The sequence below is a fragment of the Pundamilia nyererei genome, unplaced genomic scaffold (genome assembly GCF_000239375.1).
Source record: "Pundamilia nyererei isolate P.nyererei 1_Seehausen unplaced genomic scaffold, PunNye1.0 scaffold00011, whole genome shotgun sequence".
Lineage (NCBI taxonomy): Eukaryota > Metazoa > Chordata > Actinopteri > Cichliformes > Cichlidae > Pundamilia > Pundamilia nyererei.
This window is the reverse complement of record NW_005187412.1, coordinates 5,152,053-5,167,848: the sequence shown is the minus strand read 5'-3', so window position 1 is coordinate 5,167,848 and position 15,796 is coordinate 5,152,053. Positions and strand designations below refer to the sequence as shown.

Below are 15,796 nucleotides of genomic sequence, written 5' to 3'. Positions count from 1 at the left end.
TAATGATTTCATTCAGATTGAAGCCACAGCGTTAAAGAGAAGACACACACACACACACACACACACACACACACACACACACACACAGAGGCTGACCTTCGGTTATGTAATATTTCTGTGGTTTTCAGATGAGCACAGTTTAACACTTTCCATATGTCTCTCTCTATGACTGGTTTATTCTCATGAAAAGTATTAATCTGATAAATGATTGGGTAAGCTGCTTGGACTTAAAAACCCTTCCTATCTCTGGGATTGTCTATTGAGCTGAGAATGGCGTTTGGCCCACTCTCACCGCTGGTTAACTCGAGTGTACTTGTGTGTGTTTGCTAGGGTGTGTGCGTGTGTGTGTAGGCAGTTTGGTATTTGGGAAAGAAACCAACGGTTTATGATGTTAACAAATGCCAACCTGCTACTAATGCATGCTGGGTAAGGCTGTGGTCACACAGATAAAGATCTCCTTCCCTGCACGGTGCTACTGTATGTCTTTCTTTTCCCTCTACTACTGTCTTTGTGTCTTGACCCTCTGTAGATGTCTCCCCTAATAAATGTTCGCAGCGTGATGTTTCCTCATCTGCACCCGACCTTCCTCTCCATGCTGACAGTCTGCAGTGTGTGTGTGTGTGTGTGTGTGTTTGTGTGTACACATGTGCATGCTTGCTTTACTTGTTCAGGGCATCAGCCGGCCTTAATTGAGAGTTGCCCGGTGTCTCTGTGCACAGAGCCTTTGTTCTTCACAACTGGGACTCATTAAGATTACGTTCAAGAGAGGCGGCATTTGCAGCTTGCACAAGTTAATCCATTTTTGATGTGAAGGTGGGTTGAAGGTTGAGAGAAAAAGTCACAGGGTGGAGGTGACAGTCAGGAACATGCTCCGAGATGACACAGCACAGCATCAGTCTGAACGATGCAGCAAACACACACAAACACACACTTACGACCGCTTTTGTCTGTTTGATTGACTGCTGGCATGAGGTCTCCTGTCAGTTTCTAATTTTGAGACAGAGGCGAAAATATCTCATAGATTTTTAAAGCAACCTTGAGTGCCCTGCTGCATAATACTTGGCAGTGAGCCGTCTGGTCTAACTCAGAGCATTTTTTTTTCCTACCTTGCAGACGTGATTGAAGTAAGACCAGAGGTGGGTTGCACTGGAGCTGTAGAGGCAGATGGTCAATGAAAGTTAGATGTGACTTTGCTGTTGTATCATCAAAGAAAACAAAAACGTGCAGCACTCACGGCAGAGCTTTGGTTGAGTGGGAAATGAGCCGTGCAACTACAGCAGTGCTGTTGCCAAGGATAAAAATAGGGCTGAAAGATTTAAGGAAAAAAGATATATAAGTAGGCATATATTAATTCTTTTATTGACAGTAATGTGCTTTCCTTGTCCTTCCTTTTTATTAAACCCTTTTGACTGGTTTCAGAAGGGCTTAGGGTGGAAAAGGTGATGCTTGGTCTATTGGTTGTTTTTGCTAGTGTGAAATACTGAAATACAAAAGCGCTTTTTCTTTGCTTGAATCAGAATTTTTTTTTAAATAAGACTGCCACCAATCTCAAGGGTAGAAGTTGTTTATATACCAGCAAACCCAACTTTAGCAACCTTACAAATGTTGCTGCCGTTTAGTTTTTTGTTTTCTGTTTTCTTTTATGTCCAAAGTGACGTATTTGTTTTGTAGAAATCCTTCTGCAAGAACTCGAGAAGTTAGCAGGAAGTTAGCTCGCTAGCGAGCTAACTTCCTGCTAACTTCCTGCTAACTTCTAACTCTTTTAAACTTCCTTTTTTACATTGATGCCTGGATGTTAAAATTTACTGTAACACCCACTGAACATTTTAATGTAGAGTAAGGGTAGTGTGGTTATATTAAATATAAGGCAAAGAGAGAACTTTAAGGAATTCTAAAGTGACCATCAAAACCATGAAAAAATATTGCTGTAAACAGTTTATTTTGCGACACAATGAAACAAATGATAGCGTAATATGAAACGATAGACGTTTTCATATCGTAACAAACTGTTTATCTGTCCTATAGGTAATATGTATAAATATTAGCAGCACTGGCATGAATGTACATTAAAAAAAGATTAGAATTTTGTGTCACATCAAATTGAAAAAGAAAAAAACGTTGCTTCAGTTTCACGAACTTTTCACTTTTGTTCTGGCACAAGTCCTGCACTTCCTAATCTGTCAGCTAGCGCTCAATTTGTAACATGCGCCGATGTGACTCCTGCAGGAAGTATTTTAGGCATCAGTGTAGGGAAGCCAGAGTTGCTCTGAGACTCAGAGTCAAAGCGATGCTTCACAGTCTTGTCTTTAAAGACCATCCATCAGCAAAGATAGTCTTGAAACACAGCCTTGAGAAAACCTGTGATTTAAAGCAAGCCTTCCTTTCTTTATTTATTTGTGTTTATTTTTTCAAGCTTACCTTCTAACTGAAACATAATAAAAGTAAATCTCAATACTTTACATTTTGCATTAAATATATAGACGCTGCAGACTGCAGACTATCCATTTCATCTCACTTGCTCCTCGCTCCATGTATCAGAGCATGTTACACAAATACATTTTCTCCCGTTTGCTTGCCCTGCTGTGGACCTCCGCATGACGTCCATGAATGTAAATTCGTAGCATGAATAATAGATGGAAGAAATGATCCACGTCGTAATGTAGCGTTTTCTTTCTTTCAGTTGCAGCTATTTTTGCACATTAAAAAAATCAGCTCAGTGAGGACTACAGAGAGGAGAAGCTGAAAAAACTGTGGTTAAACTGGGTGAACTGATATGCAGAGACCTTGAGCTGAAAGTACACAGTGTTTTAGTGAAATCTGTGGGGCACAATGCCGCGTCTGCTGCACTGTAGCGTTTATTTATCACTTAGTCTGTCCAAATAAGAAAACAAGAATTGCAGATTTTAAAAAATAAGAAAAAAAGGTTCATAAGGTAAAGTTAATAGTACTTCCAACACCTAGTAGCTTCTGGACTTTTTGAGTGCGGTGTTAATATCTGGAAGGAACATATCCTGTGGACAGTGAATAGCCTTTGATGAGCAGTTGGCGATGAGGTAGGCTTGCCTGCTTTCTGTCGGGATAATGGCCAGACCAAAGATGGCAAACCCACAAACACAGACTGACAGACGGGTGTGAAAGAGAGATTACAAAATAGAGTCATAAATAAAAGGTTATGACATGAATGGCCGAGGGAGGGCTGAGCGAGTGGTTTGGCAGCGGGTGCAGCATGTACCTATTAGATGAATATATTTCCCCTGGACAGACAGAAGGCTCTGCAGACACCTTATAACTCATTCTCCTCGTCCCTTGTTTTCAAGGCACAGTGGCACAAAATTGCACATCACATAAAGTCGTTTATTTCACCAGCGCTGAAACAGTCTGCAGCCTTTGTGGTTATGGAACGATATGCTGTGCCTAAAGAGTGTGTGTGTGTGTGTGTGTGTGTGTGTGCGTGTGTGTGTGTGCATGGACTGAATATGGTATTACAGCAGCAACAGTGGTTATTTCTGAACAAATTATTAAATCTGCAGTAGCGCTAAGCTTCTGGGATCATCATCATCAGTGTGGGAAATTAACAACAAATAGGAGCCAAATGCTGGTGGGTTTTGTAAGTTGCATGGCTCAGCCAGCAATGGACTATGAAAAAAATACATGTCATCAAAATACACGTAAAAACTAAATCATAAAATGAAACAGATATACCTGAAGTTCACCACCTTAATAGAGAGGGAGTATGTATGCATGTGTCCTGTTGCCAGGTCAAACTCTTAAAGCTATCCCGTTTCTTGGCTGTACAGTGTTACTGCTGTTCTGCACAAAACCAGTCCTGATGACGTACACCAACACAATGAGATCGTTAGATGTGATGCAATCGTGAGAAATCTGCCACAGAAGTCAGCATGCAACATCTGTCAGAGACCGCAGCTCTACTCGTTCTTTGCCCGCCTCAAGTGGAAGCACAAACGCATTTCATGTTGACACTGGCACATAAATCCAAAAGCAGGTATGGAATGCATGATAGTGTAAACCAAAAACTGGCAACATGAAGTCAGATGTGTTTTGGCACATTATTATTATTTTCTTGTCATGAAAAATAAAATGAAACACGAAAAAGTTAAACATAATGGGGAATTTAATTTTATTTAATTTTGTTGCGAAACAAATTGCATGTATGTACGGTGGCCCTGAGAGGCCAAACGGACTGCAACTTAAGAAAACACCAACATTAAGAAAAACGTTGCAAAAGCACACAATACACAACGAAAATAGGAAAAACGGAGACGGAAATAGAAGAAAACAGATTTCCAAAAGCACAAGGGAAGTGTTTCCTGGGAGACAATAACCCAACGGACCAGTTGCAGCACTTGTGGTAGCTACCTGGGTAATGTGCCACTAAAGTATCTATTGCTGTGTGATTTATTACTATTAATGAAGGCTACATCAGACCTGCTAGCTACAAACAAAATCATGTGCAGTTGTGATGTCCACCCTAATCTTACTCATTTTAGATTAAGATTTAAAAATGTAGTTGGTATTGCTTTCAGAACTGCACGTGATTATTTGCAGCTAGCAGGTTGTTAATGCATCAAGTCTAACAGTCTGTAGTCTACGAACCAACCTCAGCTAACACCAGCTAACAATGTTAGCTTGGTGACAAATAGCCTTTAGTAATAGTAATAGATCAGTACATTCATGTAGTTGTAAAAAGCATGACAATATATCAAGTAATCCAAAGTATTCAGAATATGTTACTCACATTGAGTAACTTAACGGAATACATTACAAATTACATTTTGGACCATTTTGTATTCTTTAATATGTAGTGGAATACATTTTAAAAGTAACCTTCTCAACACTGATTATATTGAAGTATATAAATAAAACTGATAAGACAAATAATGCTGTACGATTAATACTTTTTCTTTTGTCACTTACCAGGATTCTTGCTTGTGCTCCTTTTACTTGAATAAAGAGATCTTGATTGGCAAATGGGACATTCAGTGAAGCATTATCACTCCTCATTATTTGCATTAAGCAGCAGCACATCTATAGGTTGTAGCTTTCATGCTCCCTATGGCTTTCGTTTTGATTCCAGTGATTCATTAGCTTTTTAAAGACCAAAAGCCCTCTGCATAACGACATGCTTTTTGCCTCTCGTGTTAGCTCGTGCTGCGACTGCTGTGCATTAGTAATGTAAGGCAGGAAGGGCGTGCAGGATCAATGATGGTTCTATAGATAGATGAAGCTATGATCTATGCCAGCCACAGCATGAAAGTGAGAAAGATTTATATTTAACACAGGGTCATTTGGAACCATTCGCATTAAACTGGTTTAATCAATCCCTCTCAGTTTGCAGGGTCAGTTGGATGGGACATCAGTGGTGATGTAGCTAAAGGAATTCCCGGCCTCATTCGTTGAAGATAGCGTGTGTGTTGGTACGTCTGGCAGTCTGCTGTCCTCCGTGCAATATTGATTGGTCGCATTAGGGAGTCTGCAGGTCAGCATTTCTCTAATGGGGGCAGAAGAAGATGGAGGAGAACAGAAAGTAGGGGATGAGTAGATAGAATGAGGTAAGAAAGGAGGGGAAAATTAAAGGCGATGAGACTGACGGGATGTCTGACTTAACGTGTAGCTGTACTGGTGTTGTTTTTCTCACGCGACCTCAAGCACAACCCCATCACCGCTCTGCCTCACAGTATTGATTAGATGTGCTATAGCTAGTTAAAGAGGACCTGTTGTTCTCGCCTTCATGGTCTTTGTTTACAGCATATTAATACAAATGTTTGCCCACCTTCACCTGGGCAACTGTCAATATTAAATAAATAACACCAGCGAGCACTGTACTGTGCTACTTAATGGCTCAGAAGAATTAATTTTATTGATCAGGTCTGACTGGCTGACATCACAGTGGCATCCATGTGAGATGTTTTTGGACAGCAAACTACTCGTGGTGCTTGTGATAGGTAAGCTTTAATTTTGTCCTAATTTACATGCTATCCACTTGCTTGTTATTTAACAGCCTCAGTGAGTGGCAGCATTTCCTCAGTGACCTTCGGTAGCGCTGGTGTTTTCGTGTAACTTTAGATCTTGCTTTCACATCCATCCTTGTTTGAGTCTCTGGGCTGTTTTAGTAGCGCTGAAATGTCGTCTTCTGAATAATTTATTATTCTTAAAAGCAACACCTTGAAGCCCCGGGTAAATTAAGCCAAATGGCACGACGGATTCCCCATTGTTTGTTTGTTTTTTGTTTTTTTAAATGTTTGGGTTGGTGATGTGTCCGCTGGAAGTAAACAACGGGTCCTGCATGAAACGTGTCGGATTATGAAAAGAGAAGATCGGGTTAATGTATGACTTCAACATTAACCCACGTGTCCACAGCAGCAGCAGCAGCAGCCGCGTCTAATTAGATGGGATGGAGTCTCAGCAGCTCTGCTGTTTCCATGGTAACACAATTACTGTGCCCTGGGTGGGAGGTTAGGGTGATAATGCATGTAGGTTTACACAATGTCAGCGGACAGTTTTTTTTTGTTTGTTTGTTTATGTAAAGAGGAAATATTATATTATGTTTAGCTTCTCGGATTTATTTTTCTGTTTGTGTTTGTAGAAGAAGGAAACGCTCACACAGTAATGGCGAACATAAAAATTCATATTTACCATCTGATGTCGAGGCTTCGTATATGATGTTGTTCATGAGTGTTAAGAGCTTCAAATATTTCATTGATTTGATATGACTAATGTGATGGTCTTCAGTCTGTTCTATGTTTGTAGAGAGATCCAAAGGAAAAGAAGAACTGATTGTAGCATTATGTTATGTGCTGTAAGATATTTGAAAAGCCAAAAAGCTACTTTATGCACAGGCTACTCCTGTTAATGCAGTCGAATCACTCACAAATAAAACAGTTCCCTTGATGAAATACGCAGAGAAAATTCAATTCAATTTGAAGCTGGCAGAAAAAGATGCAGACACTCGAAGGCATGGAAGTGGGAAAAACAGACAAGTGCTTCAAGGAAGTTGCAGGATCAACCGACCAGAAGTCCGATCAAGTCAATCGGAACTCAGAGGGCAATGTTGATCCAAGAAAACTGATGAAAGCCATAACTCTGGGAACAATGGTCCATAGTCTGATTATCATGTCATGCCCCTGTGGTATCATAAATAACCAATAGCATCACTGCTAGAAGATGAATGGTGCACCCGTTATGGTGGGACTAGCCACCCTCCATAATGCACGATGACTCTTTACCTCCAGGTAAAGTGGTGTAATGGGGGGTGGGGGGGGTGATGTTGCAGTGGAGAAGCCTCCACCTCTAGGGCAAGAAATCCTGAAAGTCTGAAGAAACCGATGCAATTATCTCCAAAGAGGAAGTTAGAAAAGATGCAACTTTCCACAATGCTTCCACAGTTAAAAAACAAAAAACAAACAAAGAAAAAAACAAAAACAAACAAAGTTTGGACATTAAATTTCATATTAAAGAAAAACTAAAAAGTAAACCTAATTCTCCAGCATCAGTGGGATGGCACCGTGAAAATATTCTGTACACACCTAGCAGTGACATGTTATTCTTGTACACACAATTTACACATGCCTACTGTTTCTAAATTATGGTCAGCATGTGGCCCAAAAAATGGCAAATATCAGCTGAACAGCCAAAACAGTATTAAGTTTTAACATTTGCCAACTCTTTACTTCTCACCTTGGAAGTGCACGGTTCATAGTTTGTTTGTACTGTTTTCTACTGTGCACAATATGGTCTCTCCTTCCTGGGCCCAGCACTGCGCCCTCACCACACACAGCCCAGTTTTTTACTGAAATACCTGAGACATGAAGAAAATAAAACACTAAGGACACATCTCCTGAAATGCAGTCACACTCCAATTTAAAAATGAGCCCAGCTGTCAGAAATATCGTCCGACTGGATCAGTGTAGCCACTCCACACACACACGCTTACGTGAAGATGCAACGTGAAACTGTAACGAGGCCTGCTCAACTTAGAATGGTCTGATAAAAAAAAAAAAAAAGTGTTTAAAATCTCCGACAGGACGTACACAGCGCGATTTGCTGGGTACTACACATTCTTCCACAGATATTTTTGACTTCTTTTTTGACTTTTTTTTTTTTTGTTGGTTTACCTAAAACTTGATTGAAACAAAAAAAAACAAGACTGAATTTGCAAACCAATTGTATTGTCTAGGCATTTTATGCAGATTGCAAATCTTGAAATATGAGTATTTATTATCTTCATAAACCCCTGGCTTATCTGATGTGTGCTGTAATATTAGTTAAAGCGAAGATGATCGCGTGTCGTTTGTCCCTTTTTATCATCTTTCTATGTTACGCTCTTTCAGCAATGTCAGCCTCTCTGATGCTGCTGTACACCGAAAGATCTCTCTAACCTTTCCTACCGTGCAGGCACCTTCAGGGGCTCTCATTACACGTTTGACTTTTATTTTCCCTCTCAACTAAATCGACCACCAGAAATGTGAAACTTTGTCAAGTGAGACACCTCCAGGGGGAAGTCACGATGGCAGCCTGCACCCTGGCTCTGTGGCATCTGTCTGCAGACTAAATCGACTGAGTCGAACAAACAGAGGACGGGAAAAACAAGGAGAAATGAACGGGTTAATCAGATCTGATGGATGGAAGGAGATACTATGTGTGTGTCTTTCTGCTTGTCACTGTATCCGTGTGCCTCAGGACGACTGTTTGCTTGGGGACAAAGGGGCTCTCAGGATGGATTCGTCAGAAGCCGGGGGCTGTGCTGTGCACCATTAGGATCAAGGATGCTATTTCAGGATGCTACCTGCTGAGGGATGTACTCTGCTCACAGTTTTGATGGCCCCCTCCGCTCAAGTCCATTAAACAGGGCAGAGATGGCCTCTGCGGCTGCTGAGTAACCGTGATAGCGCCTGTTTTCACAAGCTGACCACCTATTTTAGGTCTGATGTTTATATGTTTAATGCTTGCATTTTGTGAATGATTCTGGTCTTCTTCTATATTTAAGCTCCTCACTAATATACAATCTAACTCCATCACTGGCGAGCGTTTGATTTCATCCCTATCTAAGATGCTTGTCCTTAAGGCATGACCTTTTGTGGGCTTGCATAACTGTCTCCACTTTAGGTGGGGTTATAAAAGCCATGCAGAGAGTCTTCTGCTGCTTTCCTAAAAATTAAAACAGGTACAGGTGAAAGTTCTTATGATACTGAGTTTGTGGGGCTGTGAAGATCTTTAAACAGTCACTTTGTACGTACTCAGCTTTTTTGGAATTTAAGTTTTTAAGTTTAAGACTTAATTAAAGGTTTAGGTGAAGAGCAAGCAACTAGTCTTTATGGTGGTATTGTTGTTAGGCACCTCACCGGGATATGAATATGCCTGTGTGTGTGTGTCTGTGTGCACGTCTGTTTATTTGAGGAAGATGAATCAGCGTTGTTTGCTGACTGACTGGTGCAGCACGGGGATGCAGAGTGACCTTGGTGGCCTTTGGGGTTAAAAGTCATGTCTAGTATGACATGTTGTTTACATTTTTGTTTTTGTTTTTTTCATTTTTTCCACGTAGAAGATGTGCGATTAAGTAAACTGAAAGGAATAGACTGGCAACCCTTCCGGGCTGTTCCCCACCTTTTCTCCAGGATCCAGCCCCCCTCCAACTCTTGGATAAGTGATTTTTTTTTTTTACAATTAAGATGTGGTAACACTTAAATTTTTGTTTTTAGCACTTTGTTTCTATTTGATTAATCTTATTTTAAAAATCTAGAGACTGTAGGGTGGTATCCTCTCCTTCCTCCTGTTGTCATAAGTGACTTGTTTAGTATGGGCTGTAACAAGTTACTCTTTCTCCGACATTACTGTTCTGTAATTCACCTGTGTGGCCACTAAAAGTGCTTTTGCTTCACCAAAAGAATTAAAAAGGCTCCGAAGCTCTGCCCCCCCCACCATCAACACGTCTGGAAAACAGTGAGGGCTTTAATCCTGCAGAGGGCAGAGTTTCACTACGAACCACCTTAACCCTGCTGCTGAGGGGACTACTGACCTGCTCAGCAGTGGTCTCCATTTTAAAGGACAGCATAATATACCCATAAGTGGATATATGTCATATGCTGCACACCAGTTTTAACTCTTACATAGATAATTATATCTCTACCATATTTTTGAAATTCAGTTTGTGATGAATTGAAAAACAAAGATCAAGACGTCAGAAAAGCAAGTCATCAGCTTTCATGTTAGTCTATTAGAATCGAACAGCCTGCTTTACTGACATATGAACAGACATAATGAGAGTCTCCGCAGTGAATTTCTACTATCTCCAAATTCAACCGCACTAATATTACATTGGATAAATATGTACAGGGTGGGCCATTTATATGGATACACCATAACAACATGGGAATGGTTGGTGATATTAAAGTTGACATGTCAATGGCTATGGGTCCATTCTTCATCAATGGAAACCTCAAGGCCAGTGGAAATTTGAAATTGCTACATGATGATGTGTTTCCCTCTTTATGCACTGAAGCTGGCACGTTCCCTGAGTTTTTCCAGCAAGATGGTCACCACCACATTATGGGTGCCAGGTCCGAGCATTCCTAGATGAACAGTTTCCTGGAAAGTGGATTGGTCGTCGTGGGCCAGTTGAATGGCCCCCAAGGTCTCCCGATCTGACCCCCTTAGACTTTTATCTTTGGGGTCATCTGGTGTGAGTCTATGGTGTGAAGATACGAGATGTGCAGCACCTGAAACTACGGATACTGGATGCCTGTGCTGGCATTTCTCCTGCGGTGTTGCTATCAGTGTGTGAAGAGTGGGAGAAGAGGGTTGCATTGACAATCCAACACAATGGGCAGCACACTGAACATATTTTATAAGTGGTCAAAAACTTGTAAATAACTCATGAAAGAATAACGTTACGTTGAAACCGAGCACACCATTGTTTTTCTTGTGACATTACCAATAAGTTTGATGTGTCACATGGCCCTCTTCCTATTGAAAAAACAAAAGTTATATCCAAGATGGCCACCATGGTCACCACCCATCTTGAGGAGTTTGCCCCCTCACATATACTAATGTGCCACAAACAGGACTTTAATATCACAAACGATTCCCATTTTATTATGGTGTATCCATATAAATGGCCCACCCTGTATATTTAATTTGCAATAAACCTCAGGCCTGTAGCTATTGTGCATCCCTCTGTGACTTCATGGGTTAGCCTTCAAAGCAGATGCCAGAAAACTTGATTAACTGAAATCGACATATCAGAAAAACCTACTGGGGATCGCGCTGCCAAGCAGAGAGAGAGAGATCTGTGTACCAACGGAGAAACAGAGGGGCACGGGCACAGATTCATCTGCAGATTAACCACATGCTTTTTGCTAAACATGCTATCTAGTAGTATTTGAAAAATGAACTCAGAATCTGGCTTTAGCATGAATATAATCAGCATTACATCTGCACTGAAGAGGAAGAATGTGTGAACAGTGAAATATAAAAGTTCTGATGTTCTGTTCTTGTTCTCGTTCATGAAACTGTGAGGGGCGACGTGAACTCCCTGGCAAGGCTGGTCACATTTATGAGGTGGTGTCGAGCCTTAGCTGGAGATATTTTATTAAAAATAAGAGAGGGGGCAGAAGGGAGAGCAGGAAGGGATGACTGATCAGTCAGCTGACAAGGATTTTATCATCCATGGGTCAGCGCTTTCACTTGAAGCCTGCCATGGAGTATTCTCTAGCTTTCTTTTGAACATTGAATGCAGTGTGCCTGGTGCCACTGGTAGCCTTGAAGTTCAGCTGGACTGTGCACAGTTTCAGAAACTCCGCATGGTCAGAGGAGCAGTGTTGAAAGAGGCGCCCTCCAACCGTATATATATCTCTGGCTCCTGTTCAGTGGACGCTCCCTCTGAGCCTCAGTGATGTTGCCAGTGGATTAGCTGTGCTCACATCCCTGTATCCTTTGTTATATCGTCTGCTTGTTTTCTTTTAATAAAGCTTGCTATCCTCCTTAGTCCCGGTGGAGGCTGGCAGACTGACAGGCATACGAGACACCGAGCAGGTGAACAGGAATGACAGGTAGGGAGGGTGTGATGGTGACAAACTGGGCGGAGGGGGAGAGGTGTTGCACGGGTGCTAGAAAAGGTCACAGCACCACAAACCCCTCTGTTTGTTTGGCGCAGTCACAGTTAGCGTCACACCCTGCGATGTTGTCGCTTTTGATTGTGTCTTCTTCTGTGACGAGCTACGTTCTTGTCAGTCGGAGTTGGAGCCAGATTTGCTTTCATGCATATGGGCACTTTTACAGTCACAGGCTTTGGCACGAGCAAACCTGCTCGGAAGGGGGAACATCGCTTACCTTTGACACCCCCTCCCGTCAGTAGCAAGTCAAAAGGACGTGCTCTTGAAGATAAAGAGAAACTCGACAAGAGTTTTAAGCTGTGAAGAAATTTTGATCAGTAATCGTCCCAGTCTGATGACTAACAGCCTGCACTGGTTACAAATTTAGCGTGCAACATGAAATGTTGTTGCTCATTTGATTCTCCGGTGGAGGCAGATGGATGTATTGGTGACCCCTCATCCCCCCCCATCGACTGGACGAGCTCCACCTTCCTGCAACGGCAACTTAGTCATCATAGCCGCTGATGGTTTGTCCCTAATGGTGATCCATAAATAAAGGAGCAACCAATGAAGAGAATTGATTTCCACAAGCATGGAGGAGATTTATGCTCTGACTTGGACTCCTCTTCGCGGCTGTATATCACTCCTCCTGAGATGTTTTGCCCTTCATCTTTTTTTTCTTTCCTGTCTCTGACTTTAACATCCAAAACAGAGAGCTGCCTCTCTCTCCCTTTTTTTTAGACAATAACATTTGCCAAATGTCTTTCTCTTTTGCCTTTGATCTTTTTTCACTTTCGACTCTATTTTATTAGTCCACATGCTCTTTTCACCTGGCCTGTAGCAGTTGGGTTTTTCTCCCTGCTCTGCGTCTGTCTGTTGTTTTCTTGTTTTCTCATTCGCTCGCACGCACACACACCTTCACCGTGTAAAAATTGGCCAGACTCTAACACACCAGCCTCTGACTTTTCTGGAATTTGCTCATTTTGCTAATTTTTCTGTTTGACTGACTCAGGTTAAGGATCTGAGAAGTGGACGTTCTTCAGCATTGTATTGACCTGATCTGTTGGGTCTGCATGCTTTAAAGGATCATACAGTTTCCTGTAATCCAGGCCTCTGATTCACTTACATAGTTAATCCACCAACGTAGCTACATATGCATTGGTTTGCTCCAGATTTGCATTTCATGTAGCAGATGTTCTCTGTGCTTCTGTGTGTTTGTGTGCATGCTTTTGTGCTGGTCCACCCTGCCGTGGACATCCAGGTGCTTCTAACACCAGGAGCCATAACAGACCTGAGTTTATTAATGTTGTTCATTTCCTCTCGTCTGTTCGCCTCTGGCTGCCTCGCTGCTCGACTTTCCAGTCCAACATTCCACACACTCCACTGGAATTAAGGGAGAGGCCTGCGGCGAGGCAGGGAACGAGCTCAGGAATGTCTCTGTTATCACAGAGAGAGATGATGGAGGGAGGAAGGGAACAGGAGGTCAGGCTTGAGGGCCTCAGCGTTGTTAGACTGATTTCAGTCAGGACCGCTGGAGTCGTAGGAGTTCCCAGCATCAAAGCTTTGTGCACTACACACAGCTCTGCCCATAGGCTCATATTACCACAGAGGTGCGGGCCTCTGGCCCAATCAGAACACATAGGAATCTAATTTTAGAGCTGCGGCTTTTTAAATCAATATCTCCAGTCCTATCAGTGGCAGTGTCATGTAGATTATCTCACGGCTTTCATAGATGTCACACCAGGTTGGCTCTGCTCTCAGTCCACAGCGTGCGCTGTTGAGGATCACCCCACATTCACTCACGCAGGCAAATGCACTGGCTCGCAAACTGCACGTGCATACGGAGGGGCACATACGCGGGCAAAAGCATCCCTCTGGGTTAACCGTAGCTGGAGTCAGAGCGTGTGCAGACATATGCACATGTGTGTGGTGAGTGAACGTGAGAAACAAATTGATATGGTATGACGAGGACAGATTAAAATCAAATGCCATATTTTGGGAGGTTAGGCAGAGGCATCATGTTTTGCATGTGAGTGTTTGAATATCCGTATGATTAATTCAAGCGTTTGGTCTTCTGGAGAAAGAGGATCAGAGTGTAATTTTGAAGGTAAATGTTTCAGTGCTACGCGACATAAGGATATTTTCTTGTTTAACACTATATTTTGACCAAGAAATACAAAAAGGCGTGCAGTATAGTTTTAACGGGAGTGTTATTTTGTTGGTATTTTGTGCTCTGACTGATTTCAGTCATCTTTCAGCTCTTGTGTCTCTGTTGTGGGCTTTGGTGATGGTCGTAAATTAGAAATGAAGAGAAAGAAATAAAAGAAATACAGAGCTTTTGAACATTAATGACAGTGACATCAGAAATTCCGGATTAAACCAAAGTGTTTTCTGAGAGGTTCATAACAAAGCGAGAGCAGATATGACGGTGGAGCACAGCAAGAAAATTTATGGATGTAATATTAAAATGTTTTGGTTTTTTTGTTTTTGACCAGCGAGGAGGCGTCGGTTTGTTTGGAACACAGAACGAGAAGATCTTGTTTCAAACATCTTGCCTTGGTTTCCTATAAATACTCTAGATTCCCTTTACCCCAAATCCATGCATATTAGGTGTAATTTTACAGTGTAACAATTCCCTTCTGGTCTCTGCAGAGGAGTTGAAACCTGGGTTCTGCTCCTATAGTTTATGTGTAAATGCAGAGGGCACATTTCTCCATGGGACGTAAAAAAAATGGTGGTTTCATATTGAGCTTTAGCTGCTCTTCAGATTTTCTCCTTTGTCATGTGAGATAAATGAACTATTTATCACATTTTCCTTACAGGCAGTTCAGTCCTTTAAACAGTTCACTGTGTCAGTGTGAGCTTTCAGTGAGTGGATTTCTGTGTGAAATCCACTCAATCTTAGGCATGCATAATGTTGAATAGTCTACCTATTAAAAATGATTGTTTTCATCCTTTTACTAGTTCTACTATTATAGATTTAAGACTAGGCTTACCATGCAACAAATCAGAGTTACATTAAATTCAAGTTAAATTCATTTGATGAATAAAGCTGAATGGAAGAGATGTTTCCTTTAAGTATTTAAAAAGTCAAGCTGTTTTTACAGTTTAACATTTATATATCTAAGCAAAGGTTAACTGCTGTGATCCAGATGCTTTCTGGGAGAAAATCCTGTTGTCCTGTAATGTGTCATGCAATCTGACCTTCCCACAGGACTGCTGCCCCTGCACATTACACACTGACTAACAGCATGACAACAGAACTAATCACAGCCTTGTAGCTGTGGTCTGCATAATGTTCCCTCACACACACACACACACGCACACACGTAGCACCTATTAGACTAGTTTTTAAATCCTTCGTCATTTTAAAAATATTCACTGGTGTATTTAAAGTGTCGTCTCACAGTAGAGAGATGTGATATGAATTTTGATTTTTTTAATGAATTTTGATTTAGAGAATCTCTTCAAAATTCATGGAATTATGAGCCGAACTCTAATTTCTTTTTATTTTGTTTCCAAGGAGCCAGACTTTCTTTTCATTTTTTAAAGCAGTCTTGAGCAAAGTTCTCCAAGGTTTCTGAAGGTCCTTCAAAGTTTCCTTTGGACATTGGTTGCATTTTTCCAAGCAATTCTTGAACTGGACCATGATTTATTTATTTTTTATTTTTTTTTGGGGGGGGGGGGGG

General features: G+C 41.5%; 1 protein-coding gene across 2 annotated transcripts in view; it reads left to right on the top strand.

The window, feature by feature from the left end:
- The window catches only part of tjp1a (tight junction protein 1a), a 100,704-nt gene that overhangs the window by 24,285 nt on the left and 60,623 nt on the right, over nucleotides 1–15,796 (top strand). The window lies entirely within an intron of this gene.